Here is a 13,693-nt window from a genome sequence, read left to right as displayed (position 1 = left end):
TTTCCCTATCAGTGTACATGGCTACTTTTCTTTTTGTGTTCTTCTGTATCTTCAAATAGGTTTTCTTTTCTTGTAGTTTTTACTGTATAGGTCATCTATCTTTTTGTATATCATTCTTAAGTATTTACTTTTTTGATGCAAATTTTTTATTATTATTTTTTTTGTTTTGTTTTTTTGGGCCACACCTGGAGATGCTCAGGGGTTACTCCTGGCTGTCTGCTCAGAAATAGCTCCTGGCAGGTACAGGGGACCATATGGGACATCGGGATTCGAACCAACCACCTTTGGTCCTGGATCGGCTGCTTTCAAGGCAAACGCCACTGTGCTATCTCTCCGGGCCCTTTTTTATTATTTTTATGTGATTAATCATGATAGTGTTTTACCTATAGAACATTCCATCACCACACCCTTAACCACAATATTTGATTCCCTCCAAATATTTCTCAAGAAGGCCTCCTCCTAGCACCCACCCTTGCCCTTCTTAGCTCGCTTCCACCACCAGTTCTTTGATTCTGTTGATTAGTTATTTTCTTAGAATGTATCTTGATGTTCCCTGATGAGAGTGATTTTTTTGTATCTGTACCCTTCTTCTGACAGACTTCAGCATGGTATCCTCTAGTTCTAAATGTGACTTTAAATGATGGCTTAACTTTGTTTATTTTTCTTCTCATTCATTTAAAAATACAATACAACAGATTTTATGAATTTGCTCTATAGCACTTATATTGTTCCTAGTAATAATTCTAGTAGTCTTTAGGATTTCCTTTGTTTTTCCATATTATCTGAAAATAGCAGTTTCACATCTTCTCTTCCAATCAAAATTTCTTCAACTTCTAGTTGAGGCATAATTGCTTTGGCTAAGACTTCTAATTCTAAAATAAAGTGGTGAGAGTAGACAACTTTGCCTTACTCCTAATCTTAAAAAAAGAAAAATTTTCATATTTTGTTACTGGGTAAATTAGTTGTGGGTTTGTAATATATGACCTTTGACATATGTTGCTTCTGTCCCTGTTTTATTAAACATTTTAAATTATAAATAAGTGATAAACATCATCAAATGCTATCTTTGCTTCTATTGATATAATAAAAATGCTTTTGTTTTTTGGGGGGAGCTGGTGCTATGGTGCTATGTCTAGAGTTACTTAAGAACTAATTCTGGCTATCGCTCAGGGGATGCTCCAGTGGATTGAACCTGAAACTCCCATATACAAAGTTCCAATACTTTGAACTTTCTATTTCTTTGTTCCGACATCTTTTCCCTTTATGTATGTATATATAGGAGAGCACACTTGGTAGTCTTCAGGAAGTTCACTCAGTTTTATATTCAGGGTCAATCCTGACAGTGATTGTGTCAAAGATCAAACATTCTTTCCTAAGCTTCTTGCTCTCCCTTTTGTTGAGTAGTTTATCATATGAATTTCCTTATATTAAATTTGAATCCCTGGAATAAATATCAATTGGTCATATGATAATTTTAATGAATTTTAATGTATGATCCTTTCCATGCATTGTTGAATCTAATTTGCTATAAATTTTGCATCTATTTTCATCCAAGCAACTGGTATTTTCTCCTTATAATTATATCTTGTCTCATTCTAGTATCAGGATACTGCTGCCCTCATAAAGTATGATGAAAAACTTTCCTTTTTAAATTTTTTATAGAATTTAAGGAGGATAGGTATAAATTTTTCCTAATGATATAGAGGACTACACTAGTAAAGCCATTTTACACAAATTATAATTTTTCTGAGTTTTATAATTTAAAGGTTTCATTTTAAATTTAATTTTTGATTGCTCTATTAAATTATCTTTTATTTTTGTAATTTTTGGGGGAAGGAACTAACATATGCTCATCCTTGTGTTTCATGTGCAATTGAAACAAATGTAAATTCTATTATTTTAGAAAAGAATGTTCTATAAATGTCTATTAAGTCCATCTGGTAGAGTTTCTAAGCTGTCTTTTATTTTTTTTATTTATTCTCTCTCTGGTTAATCACATTATGGTTTGTTGATGGTATATTAAAACCCTATACTATTATCACCACTTACAATATCAATCCTTATTTCTATTAATTTCCTCTTTATGTTTTTTGATGCTCCCTCATTGCATACATATATATTAGTAAGTGTTTTGTATACCTGTAGGATTCAGCAAGCATTTCGGATGAATGCAATCTCACAGATGCACTAAGATAAGGTTGGAAATGGGGCAGGCATGTCACACAACCCAAAGCCAGTTGTAGACAGGAACCTATTTGTGAGGTGATTACAGATGAATCTTGTTCTACATATTAGACTTTCTAAGATTGTAAAGTAAAGCTAGCAACGCTAGCCTAGACAAGGGCTTTGTGTTGGTAGCCAAAAAATCGCTCAATTTTCTCAGGTACCTCTATTAAGCAGGGCTGTAAAATATTTTATAGTCCTCTGACTAATTCAGATTATCTGGTTATTTGAACATGTACCTTTTCATATGTATCTATTCTTCCCACATCAGCTGCAGATATCTTCTCTCTGCTATCTTCTTGTTTCTCAGAGAAACAAACACACTAACAAACACAGTCCCCAGATCTGAGGATTTATGATGATTGTGAGCCTTTCAGCTATCAAAAAGTATCTGTAGAGGCTTAGTTCAGATGGTAGGGTGCTTGCCTTCACATGGGTCCACTTCCTGGGTTGAACATTGGCATCACTTAATGTTCTTCAATCCGGACAGGAATGACCTGTGAAATTATCTCTTGAGGGATAGTAACAGCAGGTAGGGAATCTGCCTTATCAACTGACCCAGGTTTGATCTCGGTTTGTTCCTCTGAACCCCTGCAGAAATTATCCCTGTGTGCAGAGCCAGGACTAATCAGCTAAGCACAGCTGACATGCCCCAAATTGAAAACAATAAAAAATGTTTTTTAAAGAAGGGACCCTGAGTGCAGAGTTGAGAGTAATTCCTGACCACAGCCTTGTGTTGGCCCCCAAAACAAAACAGTAACAACAAAATTTTAAAAGATCTGATCCATGAATACAGTGCCAAGAATAAGTCTTGAGCACTGTCAGATGTGCTCAAAAAAAAAAAAAAAAGTAAACAAACAAAAGTCTCCAGAGTCAGTTGTCTCTTTTCTCTTAAGAAGGGGCCAGATCAATGGTGCAGCGGTAGGGCGTTTGCTTTGCATGTGGCTGACCAAGGATTCCCCAGTGTCCCATATGGTCCCCCAAGCTAGGAGCGATTTCTGAGCTCATAGCCAAGAGGAACCCCTGAGCATTACCGGGTGTGGCCCCAAAAATAAAATAGTAAATAAATAAATAAATAAATAAGAGAATGCAGTGATCTTCCAAGTGAAATTACATTATATTTTTACTATTCTTTCTACATCCAGTCACTTTTTGTTATAGAAGAAATCCTTAAGGACTGCTGTTTTGTGTATCGTGGTGGGCTTCATGTTTTTTACCAATTCTGTTTATCTTTCAATAACTCTCTGCTTGGTCTTGTTTCTCTGAAAGCAAGAGCACTTTTGAAATTACTCCAAGTTTGGAGATTTGGGAATTTTAAACAGTCTAGCAATCTACCTCTTAAACTACTGATAGGAAAAAGCTGCAAGGAAGCAGGCGTAGATAAAAAAAAAAAAAAAAAAAAAAAAAAACACCTCACAGAAGAAATATTCTGTTCTTAAAAATGAGCCCGGGCAAAGGGGGATGGGAAGCCTGCCAGTCTGCTTATTACAAGTTAAAAAATAGAGAGGAAGGAATTTCTACAGTGAAGCATTAGAAGTGATTGGGTGGGGGCCGAGAGATAGCATGGAGTAAGGCGTTTGCCTCTCATGCAGGAGGTCATCGGTTCGAATCCCCGGCGGTCCCCATATATGGTCCTCCCGTGCCTGCAGGAGCAATTTCTGAGCCTGGAGCCAGGAATAACCCCTGAGCACTGCCGGGTGTGACCCAAAAACCCAGCAAAAAAAAAAAAAAAAAAAAAAAAGAAGTGATTGGTGAAGCAAGCAGTCTAATTAATCACCAAGGGCTTTGGAGCAAAATGGAGTTTTTTGGAGTATTTCTGGTGGATCTGGACTTTTTATCATGCCTTAATATTTACACTAGATGACCCAGATAACTTGATAAGTGGAAATTTTTCTTTTAGAGTGCCAAGTTCTGACTTTAAGAAAAATATGTGAGGAAAGTAAGGCAGAGTTCTTGAATAATAGGACATTTAATTTATTGTTTTATCTTTAACCTTATAATAATGCCTACAATGGTTGCTCAATAAGTATCTGAAAAATTCAATGCAGGAATTTCCTTCTACACTCTCAGATTTTGTATAAGGTAGGAAGTTTTCTTTGTTATAAGATGAAAGTTTCAAGGACAAGCTCTTAAGGTGGCAGAGGGATTCATGCAATGTAAATAATTTCTCTATGGGTCCTTCCGATCAGAGCTATTATTAATTTTGTTCAACAATTTTTATTGGACATCCATTCTGTGTGAATACTGTGCTTGTGACTACAAAGGTTAACAAAATGCATGTGTACTTGAGCAGAGTTTTATATCGCCTTCAATATGATTATCATGATAAAGGCTTTAACTCATTGAAAAATTTTCAATCAACAGATGAAGCAAATTTTTAAAATGGCGGCCAATGTATTGTCCTTTCAGAATTTTTCATTGCCATCAACAATTCATGTACCTTGATCACCTGAGAGAGTCTTAAGAAGTCATTTTAGATTGACCTTGTGTATTAGTTCTACTAGGTTCATCACACAATAACCACAAATTCACTCTGAAACCTATACATTTGATTACAACAAAGCTGTACTTCAATTTCAATAAAAATTGCTGCATACTTGTTGTATGTAAAAACTTGTTGTTTTTACACTGCACCTTGGGGATCTGGTCAGATTCTAATAGTTTACGAACCCAACCTGTGTTATCCAGGTTATCTTGGTTTGTGATGAAAGGTTGTATGGAGGCTTATGCATGTTCACTGTTTTTGTCTGAAAGTGATGCCTCATCCTCAGTGTGTGCACTGTACTAGGTGACATGACCCCATCAATTGCAAGGGGAATGGGAAATAGGAGGGAACAGGAGGAAAATCATGAGCATTTGGGGGCTCCACTACATTTATCCTTTACACAAAACTCCCCTGAACCATTCTGCATTCTCAGTTCTCAAACCTTGAAACATTTAGCAAATGAGATTTAGAACATAGACTCTATAAAAGAGGCCATTTTTTTCCCCTTGGCAATTTACCTGGAAAAAAATTTTAATGAAACGAATACATTTAGGTATTTCCTCTTCATCTCTTTCTAGGTGAGATGATTGCTATATTTGTGTAATAGATCTTCTTTTCTATTATAGAGCCAGAAGACATTTTTTTACTGCATGTTTTATGGAAGCAAATATTTTCTTGCAGCCAGCTAAAAATAAAGGAGAGAAAAGAAAATAAATGAGATTATAAACCAGTTAACATTTCCTCCCATTATATCTAAAAAACTGGTGGTAGCATTATCTTTCTTTGCAATAGATGCCTTTGTAAAACTTTGTCCATTCATTTCCTAATTATAATAAAAAATATAGTGGAAATGTTAAAAATTACATGCAGGGTCACTTTTTTATTCAATAGAAAGATCATCTTTGTGTTTCTTGGGACTGTTGCGCTTTTATTAAGTGTTGTAGCATCTCATTTATTTCTAATTCAGCTTGAGATTTCTATTATCTATTAAGTGTGCCCTGATTATGTCCTGGCTTGCTCAGACACATTTCCCAAATATACAGCAGTATTGCAATTAGCACTAGACTCAAGACAGAAGTATATCTAGATATAATTTATTCCATTGGTAATCTAAGTTTATTCCTGGGTAGCATTTTCCAGATCAATATAGATTTGATTATTCTCAAGCCTTCTCTTTATAGTGCTGATTCTTTCATTATATCATAAACTATCTCATTATAATTCAGTGACATGAAGTCTTGTCTTTGAAATTTTGTCTGAAGAGTTGATAGCACTTCAAATGGTGGTAGCTTCATTTTGGAACCAATGGCTTTGTTGTTCCTTAAGACTGAAAAATGCTATGCTTAGCTGAAATGTTTATTCTCAAAATACCAATTTGTGGTTTTCATATAGTTAAGCTACTTTCCAATCTTCATGTAAAAGCTAAGGGTGTTGGTAAACAGTAATAAAGTTTAAATTTTTTAATTTATGTTTTGTTTTTAATTTTTGTTGTTGTTGTTTTTTGTTTGTTTTGGGGCCACACGCGGTGACACTCAGGGATTACTTAAGGCTTTGCACTCAGAAATTGCTCCTGGCTTGTGGGACCATATGGGATGCTCGGGGAATGAACAGCAGTCCGTCTTAGGTCAGCCACGCACAAGGCAAATACCCAACTGCTGCGCCACCGCTCTGGCCCTTGTTTTTTATTTCTAAAAATTGAACTTGTAAAAATAGATCCCATGTTATAGGTTTTAAAAATGGCCACCTAATTACAAAGCAACAATCTTGAAGAAATTCAATAATACAAACTTCTCACAGTCATAGCCATAATAGAGGACTTTTGGGTGAAGTTTTACTTGTAGCCAATAATCACCAGAAGAAAAAGTCTGTAGTTTAGAGGTCTGGTTGGAGCATGGGAGGGTACTCAAACACACAAAGCTATGAAAGCTAAAGCTAAATTTTTCCTTTGTCCTTTTCTTTTTCGTTTTCTTTCTTTCTTTCTTTTTTTTTTTTTTTTTTTTTGGTTTTTGGATCACACCTGGTGATGCTCAGGGGTTACTTCTGGCTATATGCTCAGAAATCGCTCTTGGCTTGGGGGACCATATGGGATGCCAGGGAGAAAATCTAGGTTCGTTCTAGGTCAGCAGTGTGCAACGCAAATGCCCTTCCACTGTGGTATTACGCCAGCCCCTTTTATTTCCTTTCAATGTTTAGAACCAGGATTTAAAATTTTAATTTAAAATGTTAATGTCAATTTTATTTATTTGTTTATTTGCTTGCTTGCTTTTGGGGTCAGACCCGGTGACGCTTAGGGGTCACTCCTGGCTATGTGCTCAGAAATTGCTCCTGGCTTGGAGGACCATATGAGACACTGGGGATTGAACCCAGGTTTTTTGTTATAACATTATGATTTACCAAGTTTTTTTTTAAATTATAGTACTTTTATTTTCTTTTAATTTAAACAACATGAATACAAACATGCTTATAGTTGGACATCAGTCAAAGAAAGAACACCCGCCCTTCACCAGTGCAAATTCTTTTTTTTTTTGTTGTTTTTTTGGGCCTCACCTGGCGGTGCTCAGGGGTTACTCCTGGCTATCTGCTCAGAAATAGCTCCTGGCAGGCACGGGGGACCATATGGGACACCGGGATTCAAATCAACCACCTTTGGTCCTGGATCTGCTGCTTGCAAGGCAAACGCCACTGTACTATCTCTTCGGGCCCACGCAGTGCAAATTCTTACCACCAGTGCTCCCCCTACTCCCTCCCCCCCACCCTCTGCCTATATTTGAGACAGACATTCTACTTCGCTCACTCATCAACATTGTCATGGTAGTTCTTAGTGTAGTCATTTCTCTTAACTGCATTCTTATAGTGAGCCAGTCCTTCGGCCCTCATCTCTATCATCTCTGGGCATTATTACAATAATGTCTTTTATTTTTTCTCCCATTTTGTTCAGGATCTCATGTTTCGTGGCAGTTTCTCAAAGTAGTCTGATTATCCTTTGGATCGCTGTATCATCTGTAGTGGCCTCCCTCTTTTCTAATCTGGTTTATTAAGTTTCTCTCCCTTTTGTTGTGAATTTTGCTAGTGGTTTATCAATCTTGTCTATTTTTTCAAAGAACCAACTTTTGCTTTCATTGATCTTTTGGATTGTTTTTTGGGTTTCCACTTCATTAATTTCTGCTCTAAGCTTTGTTACTTCCTTCTGCCTACTTATTTTGTTAATTTTTTAATTTAAATTTTGTTCATCATTGTCTAATTTTATAAGCTGTCATTAAGCTTATTTATGTAGGTCCCTTCTTCCATCCTGATGTGTGCTTGCAACTTTGATTTTGAGTCTGACTATTCAGATTTGTTTCTTGTAGGCAGCAGAAAGTTGGATTCAGATTTTTGATCCATCTTGCCATTCTGTATCTCTGAATTGGTGCATTTGGCCCATTAACGTTGAGAGAGATAATTGTCATGGGATTTAGAGCCATCTTCGTGTGGAAGTTTGATGCATCTTTAGTCTTGTCTTGTTTTAAAGTAGACTTCTCAGCTTATCTTTTTTTTGTTTGTTTGTTTTTGGTTTTTGGACCACACCCAGCGATGCTCAGAGGTTACTCCTGGCTGTCTGCTCAGAAATAGCTCCTGGCAGGCACGGGGGACCATATGGGACACAGGGATTCGAACCAACCACCTTTGGTCCTGGATCAGCTGCTTGCCAGGCAAACGCCACTGTGTTATCTCTCCAGGCCCTCAGCTTATCTTTTAAGGCTGGTTTTGAGTCTGTAAAGTTTCTGAGCTGCTGTTTATCTGTGAAGCTACTTCCTTCAAACCTGAAAGTGAGTCTGGCTGGGTACGTTATTCTAGGTGAAGCATTCATTTCGTTGAGTTTCGTCACTATCTTCCACCACTGCCTTCTGGCCTTGAGGGTTTCTTGTGACAGATCTGCTGTAAATCTTAAAGATGCTCCTTTGAATGTAATTTCCCTTTTTTGATCTTGTGGCTTTCAGTATTCTATCCCTATCTATGGGATTCGTCATTGTGACTAGGATGTGTCTTGGGGTGCTTTTCTTTGGGTCTCTTTTAGCTGGTATTCTTCAGGCATGCAGGATTTGGTTGCATGCAGTCTTTAGCTCTGGGAATTTTTCTGTAATGATGTCCTTGACTGTTGCTTCTTCCTGGGGATTTTCTTCCTGGGTCTCTGGGACTCTAATGATTCTTATGTTGTTTCTGTTTAGTTTATCAAAGACTTCTATTTTCATCTGTTCACATTCTTTGAGGATTTTTTTCCATTGTCTGATCATTTGCTTTAAGGTTCTTTTCCAATTGCTTCTGCTGTATAGAGTTGTTCTGCATCTCATCTTCCAGGTCACTGACTCTGTCCTCAACTGCTGTTACTCTGTTGGAGTGGCTTTCCATTGAGGCTTTAGTTTCCTCTACTGAGTTTTTCAGTTCTCTTATTTCAGTTTGGAGTTTTCTGAGTTCTATCTTTGTGGTCTGTTCAGCTCGAGCTATGCTTTCCTTGATTTCTGTGAACATCCTCCATAGTTCTACTCTAAACTCCTTATCTGAGGGGCTAACTAGGTGGCTGGTACTTTTCAGGTGTTGTGCTGTGCTGTTTCCCCATTGCCACTCTTGTAGTGTGGTTTTTACTATGTGTTGTTGTGGGGTTCATAGGCTAGAAGATGCGAAGAAGAGCAGCCGCACTCCTCTGCCTCCACCCTTATTGGGCTGAGACAGCTTACCCTGTGTTGGGTCCTAAAGAGGTTATGTTCACTGTCATCTTCTTGGCTACCTCACGTAGGAAAGCAGGCAGGGAGCAAGGCAGCAGCCTTTTCTAATCAAAGTACTTTTATTTGTGAACAGTCCTTGTGTCATTTGGTTTAATCCACTTCGTTTTTATCAGCGAGGCTGTGCGCACAACCAAGGGCCACTGGGTACGTGGAGGGAGCTGCGAGCAGCCAGAGTGCTCCGAGAGACCCCCGCCCGGTCATGCCCAGCCTTGCCCTGTGCAGCCCGGAGAGGAGAGGCCTACCAAGTTTTTAATAATAGTTATTTCAGGCATTAAATATTCAAGCATCAATACAACCACCAGTGTGACCTTTTTCTCACCAGTGTTCCCTGTGTCCTACCTTCCACCCTAGCCTGTCATCTTATAGAAACAGCAAATTTACTTCATATTTCTTGTTACAACACAAAGGCAAATAGAACGATCAAAACCTAGATCAATAAGTTGATTTGTAATCATTATTATATTTCTATGGTGTTATTAAAGTCAGTGTCTAAAGATTTATACTGGGCTGTGGTTGGTTCTAAATGAGCCTACTTTTCGTTTAGGCTCACTGAGCTGGGCTTCTATATAAATTTCCCATCAGATTTAATATGATCCTATTAGGATAATACTCCTATGAAATTTTGAGGTGCCATGCAGCTACTTGTGGCTATGTATTCCAGGATCTATAAATATTGAACAAATTTGATAGCCTGGTAGTTTAATAAGGATACATTGTGGACCTTTTCTATCAGGGAGTGTTGGTTTAGGCTGACTGCTGCTGTGCCTTCAGGCAGAAAGGGGATCTGTCCACCCTTATTTTGAGAAGACCCCAGAGTTTTCAGGCCTGACCAGACTACCTCGGAAGAGTCAGCAGCTATTATTTTCTTTTGGAGCTTAGTGGTGAAGTTTAGCTGTTTTTCTGTCAGGAAGATTGTGGAGGTTGCTGGTTTGTCCTATGGTGGTGATGACGGCAGCAGTGGTGGTAATTGCGGTGGCAGTGTTGGGATGGTGGTGGAGTGTGTGTGTGTGTGTGTGTGTGTGTGTGTGTGTGTGTGTGTGTGTGTGTGTGGTGTTTAATTGGCCCCACCCCATTCAGAAAATACTGCAGGGCCAGAGAGATAGCATGGAGGCAGGGCGTTTGTCTTGTATGCAGAAGGACTGTGGTTCAATTCCCGGCATCCCATATGGTCCCCCGAGCCTGCCAGGGGCTGTTTCTAAGCGTAGAGCCAGGAGTAGTAACCTCTGAGTGCTGCTGGGTGTGACCCAAAAACCAAAAAAAAAAAAAATACTCCAGAATTTTTAGTCTATAGTATGGTCCCACATGAGAAGATTCAATTACTCATATTATTTTAGTTCAGTTATGGATCTGGGCCATTTCTGTCCAAGAGTGTCAAGTTTAGCTTCAGGCTATTTCAACAGACAAAGGAATCTGCCCAGCCTTATTCCAAGAAGGCCCCATAATTTTCAGCCCAGGCTAAACTACTTGGGAAGAATCAGTGGCCATCATTTTCTTTTGCAAAGATTTTTTTTTGAGGTGTGGTAGGGCATACACAGCTGTTCTCGGGGCCTATTCCTAGCTCTGTGCTCAGGAAATAGTTCCAACAATGTTCAGGGAACCATAGAGGTGTTATGATTTTTAGGACTTTCCTTTTGATACACCTCCAAAACAATTTTAGAGTATCTCCAATATATTAGGCTCTAGAGGAATAGTGCTGAAAAGAGTCTTAAAGATTACATGAGGCAGAAGAGCAGAGTGACAATTATAAGGTGGTGGTATGAAACGTGCAGAGTTCCATGGAAGCCTAAAGTTAAAGAATCTAATTCCCTTTTGTGGAAGGAGATTTTTCAAACAGGAGGAAGCATGTCTAAACTGGGAACTGGAAAATGAGAAGCAGTAAGCCAGGTGATTAGAGACAAGTCAGACAGGTAAAACAGAATGGTTAGGCTTGTCAACAACAAGGAAGGAACACACTTGTTATGTGAACTGAACATCAAGTATAGAGGTCTGGGTGCCAAGTGAGATCATGATGAAAAAAGAAAAGGAATATTTGGATTTCATGGCATGTCATTGTAACATGCACATCTTTAGTCAGTGTTTTCCAGCTGGTGTGACTTGTGTCTCACGTCCTCACATTGGTCTGAAACAAAATTTCTTGAAGACAGAAGAAGATGCCAACTTGAAACCTTGTCATCAGAATGATTTGCTAGGCTATGGGCTTTGAGCTTATGAGAACAGCTACAATGACTTTTCCAGAGTTATCATCTTCCTTGGCAGGAGGTCACCTGTAGGACAGAATTCATATTAGCCCTGAAGTGAGAGAGAGAGAGAGAGAGAGAGAGAGAGAGAGAGAGAGAGAGAGAGAGAGAGAGAGAGATCTAAGATCTATTGGGAGAGAAAAGTTCAAGTAATGTTAGAAACAGCAGGGGCTAGAGGAAGTCTGGGATTTCATGAAGCCAAAGCAAATGGGAAAGAGCGACTGGTTTGATTTAAAAAATAAAAAGCAGGGTAATGGAAAGGAAAGTGAGACAGCAAAGTTCTATGTGTGTGTTTAGATGTGTACTGGATGTGTTTGGGAGTAGAAAGAAAACAATGTTTGAGGAAAAAGCTAGCAGCCAATGCAGATTCAAATTGTGTAGGGCTGCAAATGAAAGAAGTATTTTAAGGTGGATATTTGCTATGTACAAATAATTCACCTCTTTCTCTGGAACTACCTTGAAAATAGCGCTGATGGATATACCTAGTATAGATTTATAATATGTCTTAGTTCCTGGCTTGTTTCTTTCAATGCAATACTTGGCTGAGATTGAGTCAATTAGAGCCCCAATTTGAGAGATGGTAGAAACTTTCCCTTCACATGGTAACTACAATTCAGCTGAGATCAAGCAATTATTATTTTTTTTATTATTATTTTTATTTTTTTAAATTTATTTAAATACCTTAATTACATACATGATTGTGTTTGGGTTTCAGTCATGTAAAGAACACCACCCATCACCAGTGCAACATTCCCATCACCAATGTCCCAAGTCTCCCTTCTCCCCACCCGACCCCCACCTGTACTCTAGACAGGCTCTCCATTTTCCTCATACATTCTCGTTATTAGGACAGTTCAAAATGTAGTTATTTCCCTAACTAAACTCATCACTCTTTGTGGTGAGCTTCCTGAGGTGAGCTGGAACTTCCAGCTCTTTTCTCTTTTGTGTCTGAAAATTATTATTACAAGGGTGTTTTTCATTTTTCTTAAAACCCATAGATGAGTGAGACCATTCTGCGTTTTTCTCTCTCTCTCTGACTTATTTCACTCAGCATAATAGATTCCATGTACATCCATGTATAGGAAAATTTCATGACTTCATCTCTCCTGACAGCTGCATAATATTCCATTGTGTATATGTACCACAGTTTCTTTAGCCATTCGTCTGTTGAAGGGCATCTTGGTTGTTTCCAGAGTCTTGCTATGGTAAATAGTGCTGCAATGAATATAGGTGTAAGGAAGGGGTTTTTGTATTGTATTTTTATGTTCCTAGGGTATATTCCTAGGAGTGGTATAGCTGGATCGTATGGGAGCTCGATTTCCAGTTTTTGGAGGAATCTCCATATCGCTTTCCATAAAGGTTGAACTAGACGGCATTCCCACCAGCAGTGGATAAGAGTTCCTTTCTCTCCACATCCCCGCCAACACTGTTTATTCTCATTCTTTGTGATGTGTGCCTTTCTCTGGGGTGTGAGGTGGTATCTCATCGTTGTTTTGATTTGCATCTCCCTGATGATTAGTGATGTGGAACATTTTTTCATGTGTCTTTTGGCCAGTTGTATTTCTTCTTTGTCAAAGTGTCTGTTCATTTCTTCTCCCCATTTTTTGATGGGGTTAGATGTTTTTTTCTTGTAAAGTTCTGTCAGTGCCTTGTATATTTTGGAGATTAAAAATATGGAACGCTTCACGAATTTGCGTGTCATCCTTGCGCAGGGGCCATGCTAATCTACTCTGTATCGTTCCAATTTTAGTATATGTGCTGCCGAAGCGAGCACAAGCAATTGTTTTTAAATGCTTCTCCTTGGCATTTTACTAGGACAATTCTTATAGGAGATCCATTTTGAGGTGCCTGTCAGTCATGACTTTCTGTGAAAGTCTGAAAACTGTCTCCTATCCTATAATGTAACTACCCTGTAGTGGAACTAGCACTGTGCTACAGTGCCAGTACCTAGGAATCACCTAATGTTCTCAAATAGTGGATCAAATCAG

At 38.4% G+C, this 13,693-nt stretch overlaps 1 non-coding gene across 1 annotated transcript; it reads right to left on the bottom strand.

Annotated features, from left to right (window-relative positions):
* Positions 1–13,372: 13,372 nt before the first annotated feature.
* On the bottom strand, positions 13,373–13,479 carry LOC126015037 (U6 spliceosomal RNA). The gene has a single exon (XR_007497943.1). It is a non-coding gene; the product is annotated as a U6 spliceosomal RNA (small nuclear RNA).
* Between the last annotated feature and the right edge of the window lie 214 nt (positions 13,480–13,693).

The sequence above is a fragment of the Suncus etruscus genome, chromosome 7 (assembly GCF_024139225.1).
Source record: "Suncus etruscus isolate mSunEtr1 chromosome 7, mSunEtr1.pri.cur, whole genome shotgun sequence".
NCBI classification, from domain to species: Eukaryota; Metazoa; Chordata; class Mammalia; order Eulipotyphla; family Soricidae; genus Suncus; species Suncus etruscus.
The sequence above is the reverse complement of the archived record's forward strand: the minus strand, read 5'-3'. Positions and strand labels throughout refer to the sequence as shown.